The sequence below is a fragment of the Schistocerca cancellata genome, chromosome 5 (assembly GCF_023864275.1).
Source record: "Schistocerca cancellata isolate TAMUIC-IGC-003103 chromosome 5, iqSchCanc2.1, whole genome shotgun sequence".
NCBI classification, from domain to species: domain Eukaryota; kingdom Metazoa; phylum Arthropoda; class Insecta; order Orthoptera; family Acrididae; genus Schistocerca; species Schistocerca cancellata.
The window spans coordinates 528,396,543-528,403,011 of NC_064630.1; the positions used below are offsets into that span (position 1 = coordinate 528,396,543).

Consider the following 6,469-nt stretch of genomic DNA (forward strand, 5'->3'; position numbering starts at 1 on the left):
TCATTAAACACCAGTCGTCATTTGCCTCCACTAATACTATTCATTGATGCAGCCACGTTTACACAGGTAATCAATAACACACGTAATAATCATCGATGGTCGCAGGAAAATCCAAAGGCTGCAAGTGGAAACCAATTTCCAACTTCGTTTTTCGATCAATGTTCGGTGCGGCATGATCGACAACATTCAGTCCTTTTGGAATGAGGGGACAGAATTATTTTTTCTTTTTGAGAAATAGGTGTGTTGAGCACCTTGAGGGTATTCCGTTGGCCATGCGGACTGCAACGTATTTCCAGTTTGACGGAGTCCATGCACATTTTACCAGACGTGTGAGGGAACATCTCAAACTCACTTATCCTAATCGCTGGATTGGTCGTAGAAGTGCATTTAGCTTACCAGCAAGATAGTCAGACCTTATTTCATTAGAATTTTGTTGATGGGGTTGGATGAATCTGAGCTGTACAAACGAAAGGTAAATACGCGAGATGAACAGCTTGGTCAAACAGTGGATGCTTATTAGGGAACATGCAGAGGGCTCACTCAAGCAACACAACATGTGTTCCCTAGGGTACACAAATGCACTGACGATGACGGTGAAATGGTTCAAATTGCTCTCAGCACTATGGTACTTAACATCTGAAGTCATCAGTCCCCTAGACTTAGAACTACTTAAACCTAACTAACCTAAGGACATCACACACATCCATGCCCGAGACAGGATTCGAACCTGCGACCGTAACAGCCGCGTGGTTCCGGACTGAAGCGCCTAGAACCGGTCGACCACAGCGGCTGGCGACGGTGAAATATTTCAACGTTTATTGAGAACTATACAGCAGCTGTAATGTGATGTATACAATAACGCTCAGAGGTGAATGTTTTAAAAATACGTATTTCAGACCGAGAGAGCTGGCGCAATGGTTAGCACACTGGGCTCGAATTGGGGAGGACGGCGGCTCAAAACCGTCTCCGGCCATGCTGATTTAGGTTTTCCCTAATTTCCCTAAATCGCTTCAAGTAAATGACAGGATGATTCCTTTCAAAGGGGACGCCCGACTTCCTTCCTCATCCTTCTCCTAATCCGATGGGGCCGATGACCTCGCTGTTTGGTCCCCTCTTCCAAATCAACCAGCAAATGTAATTTTGATTTATACTTTGTGTAACGCATGTTGTGATGTTTACTATCGTACACGCGTACTACTGGCAATATAGTTAATAAAATAGAAAATAAATAACAATGTACATTAACTGTGTTCTGTCTCGGAAATCATTGGGAGTAGGGCATATATCCATAAAACGTTTACTGCTTCAAATGATCGTTCCTGTCATATCCCTGAATATTGACTCCTCCTCTTCGGACATCCTGTTTTTTGTTGTGGTCTTCAGTTCGAATAACTACTACAGCTTACATCCTTCTGAATGTGCTTACTGTATTCTTATCTTTGGCTCCCTCTACGATTTTTGCTCCTCACACTTCCCTCCAATACTAACAAGGGAGGCCACGACGGTAGGGTCACGGATTTATTTCAAGCTTTGTACTCAATTACTAGGCCATCAAAACGAAATAATGTGCAAGTAATAAGGTGTACTACTCTGGCAATTCCGAGAAAATTGCAAGAGAGGGTTCACGCGTCTATTATATAACTGATGTGTCTGTGCGCAGGTGCCGAATGTCGGAGTTCGTGGTGGTCAAGTGGTAGATGCTAGTGTGTCTCGGAGTTGGGTGCTGTACCATTGTTAACTGGATTGATTCTACAATTACTGAATAGGTTCTTGGAAGCTTGTTTTCGAAAGTTGTAAGCATGACAACCCTGAGGCCCTTCACTTGTAATGACATGTTCAAATTCAATAATGTGAATCTGACTGAAACTTATGGATTGTCTTTCTACATGCAGTGCCTCGCTCACTAGCCTGAATATTTTCAAGTGGCAGAATCACCAATTGGGGAAATCATGGGTTACATTATAGGCAAGGCAGAGGGCCACGGAGAAAGCTGGCATGGTTACGTGACAGCACTGCCGGTGTCACCGGAGTACCGTCGACTGGGGTTGGCGGCAACACTAATGGCCTGGCTCGAGGACGTGTCGGAGAAAAAGCGCGCCTACTTTGTTGATCTGTTCGTACGTGTCTCCAACAAAGTTGCAATAAACATGTACAAGACCCTAGGGTACATTGTATACAGAACTGTTTTGGAATACTGTTCAGGTGATCCTGATGAAAGTGCTGTTGATATGCGGAAAGCCCTATCTAGGGACGTGAAGAAAAAGTCGACGATTTCGCTGACTCATCCTGTACGACCAGACGAAGTGGACTGACGACCAGTTGGCTGCTGAATGTCCGTCGGCAGGGCGTTTGACATTCATTAGATTGCTCTGTGTGAAAAACCTGCAAAACATTTCGTAGGCAACAAAATACCTCTGCTAATTCTGGTTCAACACAATCTGACTGAAAATAAGAACTGAAAATTTTCATTTCTCGAGTGATTTCTATTGTGTACTACTTCGCAAGTTATGTACTTTAAAACTGAAATGTGCAGAATGTTGAATATACATTTGAGCATTGGAGAAGAAACAATTGTCTGAACTATAAGTGGGTGCAAGCAATAAAGTTTTTCAGTAACAGGGAACAACCCTGTGCCATGGCAAAAAAAGAAAAAGAAAAAGTGGTTAGCGTCCGAAGTTCGTCAAATGAACATGTGTGGAGTGACGGTTCGACTCCCGCTCAAACCTCCATTTTTGTAGTACAAGTGAAAATTTTGTGATATTAAAAAATACACCTGCACTAAGTAGTCAAATAACATGAAATTCACTAAAAATTCAATGAAATACACGTTGTTTTTAAATTATATTACCTCGCAAATGTCATGTAAATGAAATAATATGACCCGTGATGCAAAAAATGTAAATTAAAAATTAAATGTGAGATGGAGTCAAACCGTCGCCTCACATACGTTCGTCTTGCGTACATCGAACGCTAACCACTTGAGTACTATGAACTGTAACACCCGGCACCTTCACACAGATACATCAGTTACGAAATAGACGCGTAAAACTTCTCTTGTGATTTTCTCGGAAAAGTCTGAAGTAAATCCGTGATCCCAACGCTGTGTCCTATCGACTAACTCCTTCTTCTAACCACGTTGTGCCACAAATTCTTCTCTCCCAAATTCTGTGAGAACCTCCTCATAAGTTACTTGAACTACCTCTTTGATCTTCAGCATTCTTCTGTATCACCGCATTTCAAAAGCTTCTCTTCTCATCTAAACTGTTTATCACGCATGCTTCAGTTCCATATATGGCTACACTGCATACAAATACATTCAGAAAAGATTTGCTAACACATAAATCTGTATTCGATGTTAACAAAAAATGGTTCAAATGGCTCTGAGCACTATGGGACTTAACAGCCGTGGTCATCAGTGCCCTAGAACTTAGAACTACTTAAACCTAACTAACCTAAGGACATCACACACATCCATGCCCGAGGCAGGATTCGAACCTGCGACCGTATATTCGATGTTAACAAATTTCTCTTCTTCAGAAACGTTTTTCTTGGCATTGCCAGTCTACATTATACATCCTCTCTATTTCGGCCATCATCAGTTATTTCGCTGCCCAAATAAAAGACTCATTTACTACTTTAAGCATCTTGTTTCATAATCTAATTCCCTCAGCATCTCCTGATTTAATTCAACTAAATTTCATAATTCTTGTTTTACTGTTTGTTGATGTTCATCTTATATCCTCCTTTCAAGACACTGTCCATCCCGTTCAACTGCTCTTCGAAGTCCTTTACTATCTGACAGAATAACAATGTCATCGGCATACCTCAATTTTTTTATTTCTTCTCCCCGGACTGTAAATCCTTCTCCAGATTTTTCATTGGTTTCCTTTAGTGCTTAATGTACTCCCTTCTCAACCACTATATCTCCTTCAAGCCCCTCGACTCTCATAACTGCAGTCTGGTTGCTGTACAAATTGCCAATAGGACGGCTTCTACCAGATTTCCAATTCTTTGTAAAATGTTCGCGTCAGTGTTCTCTAACCACGATTTATTAAACATAGTTCGTTAATATTCACATCTCTCAGCAACTGCTTTCTTTGAAATTGGAATTGTTATGTTCTTTTTAAAGACTGGGGGTATTTCACCTGTTTCACATACCTTGCATAGCAGGTGGAATAGTTTTCTCAAGGCTGGGTTTGTGAAGGACACCAGCAGTTCTTAGGGAGTTTCGTGTGCTCTAGCAGCCTTGTTTAGGCTTAGGTCTTTCAGTGCCCTGTCCTGTTCATCTCGCAATATCATATCTCCCATCTCATCTTTATCTATGTCCTCTTCTATTTCTATAATATTGCATTCAGTTTCATCATCCGTGTACAGATCCTCTATGTACTCCTCCTACCATTCAGCTTTCCCCTCTTCACTCAGAACTGGTTTTCCATTTGAGCCCTTGATATTCATATAGCTGCATCTCGTTTCTCCAAAAACCTCTTAAATTTTGTTGTGGGCGGTATTTTCCTGATTTCACCTGTACATCATCTATACACCTCCTCTAGATCGTTTATCATCTTGGAGACATCTGAGTTCCATTTTCGTATTTCATCTTGGAGATCTATGGCTACATGGATCCTGTCCACTTCAGCTTCATAACGTTAACTACGATTATATTTTCTTCCAGAAGGTTAAAACCAACACCACAGCTGTTTATTTAAGTTCATTTATTAAGCCGATGAAGCGCTAGAGGACTTTTGCTATTCTTCATCTACAAAACTACTTAGCAGACAATCTGAGAAACCCCCTTAATTTGTCTGCAGATGATGCCGTCGGTTAGAGTCTAGTAAAGTAATAAGAAAACCATAATAGCACTCCGTCTTCAGGCCACGAATGGCCTACCGGTACCATCCGACCACCGTGTCATCCTCAGCGGAGGGTGCGGATAGGAGGGACGTGGGGTCAGCACACCGCTCTCCCGGTCGTTAGGATGGTATTCTTGACCGAATCCGCTACTATTCGGTCAAGTAGCTCCTCTATTGGCATCACGAGGCTGAGTGCACCCCGAAAAATGACAACAGCGCATGGCGGCTGGACGGTCACCCGTCCAAGTGCCGGCCACACCCAACAGCGCTTAACTTCGGTGATCTCACGGGAACCGATGTATCCACTGCGGGAAGGCCGTTGCCAATAAGAAAACCCTAATAAATTACAAAATGTTTTTGTCAGGATATCTGCGTTGTGCAAAAAGTGGCAATCGATCGTGATCAATAGAAGTGAGAGTTCCTCCACACGAACTATTAAAAAAGAATCCGTTAAATTTCGGTTACACGATAAATTATACAAGTTTAAAGATTGTCAAGTCAACTAAATATCCATTGATTACGATTACAAATACTAAAACTGAAAACATCTCATAGAAAATGCTGCTTTTTATTGGCAGAATAACTTAGAAGGAGCTACTAATTTCCTAAGTAGGTAATTAATTTCGGTCAGCTATGACCATCTTCATCACGAGTAGACCCTGTACATTACACAATTCGTGTCACTGTGTATTCGGTCGAGTAGCTCCTCAATTGGCATCACGAGGCAGAGTGCACCCCGAAAAATGACAAATGTAGTTGGTACATAAATTAATCAGCCATTTGAGCTTCATATGGCTGTCCATGTCACAAGGTCATACCAACGTCGTATGACTGATTAATGTGACTGTACCATACATACACATAATGACATGATATGTGTAATGTACCGGATTCATTCTGGTCTGAAGATGGTCATAGCTGACTGAAATTAATTACTTCATTAATAAATTTATTTGTCGTGACTAGATTTGTAATTATACAAATATTTCCTGGATCACTGTGAAACCTTACTGTGAATACACTGATGAGCCCAAACGTTTTGACCACTGCCCACTGCGAGGAAGTATGCTGCCTGGTGGCGCTGAGGGCACTTCATGCGGTAAGAGAAGCCTATGAGCGGAGCAGAGACGAATGGGGAATCATTCTAGCGACGATAAGTGGCTCAAATCCGGAGATCCGTCCACTTACGCTACTATGCCAAAATCCAGATTGCTGTAGTCCAGTGCCTTGGAGTGGGCATCTCGGAAACGGCGAAGCTGGTCGGCTGTTCGCGTGCTACTGTCGTGAGCATCTGTGGAAAGTGGTTGAAGAATTTTGAAACCACAAGTAGCCAGCAAGAAGTTGGACGCCCATACCTCACAAGGGAACCTCCCCATCGCACCCCCCTCAGATTTAATTATAAGTTGGCACAGTGGATAGGCCTTGAAAAACTAAACACAGATCAATCGAGAAAACAGGAAGAAGTTGTGCAGAACTATGAAAAAATAAGCAAAATATACAAACTGAGTAGTCCATGAGCAAGTTAGGCAACATCAAGGAGAATGTGAGCTCAGGAGCGCCGTGGTCCCGTGGTTATCGTGAGCAGCTGCGGAACGAGAGGTCCATGGTTCAAGTCTTCC

General features: G+C 42.3%; 1 pseudogene; it reads left to right on the forward strand.

Annotated features, from left to right (window-relative positions):
• The first annotated feature begins 1,700 nt into the window (after nucleotides 1-1,700).
• Nucleotides 1,701-2,312, forward strand: LOC126187741 (N-alpha-acetyltransferase 20-like; annotated as a pseudogene).
• The last annotated feature ends 4,157 nt before the right edge of the window (nucleotides 2,313-6,469 follow it).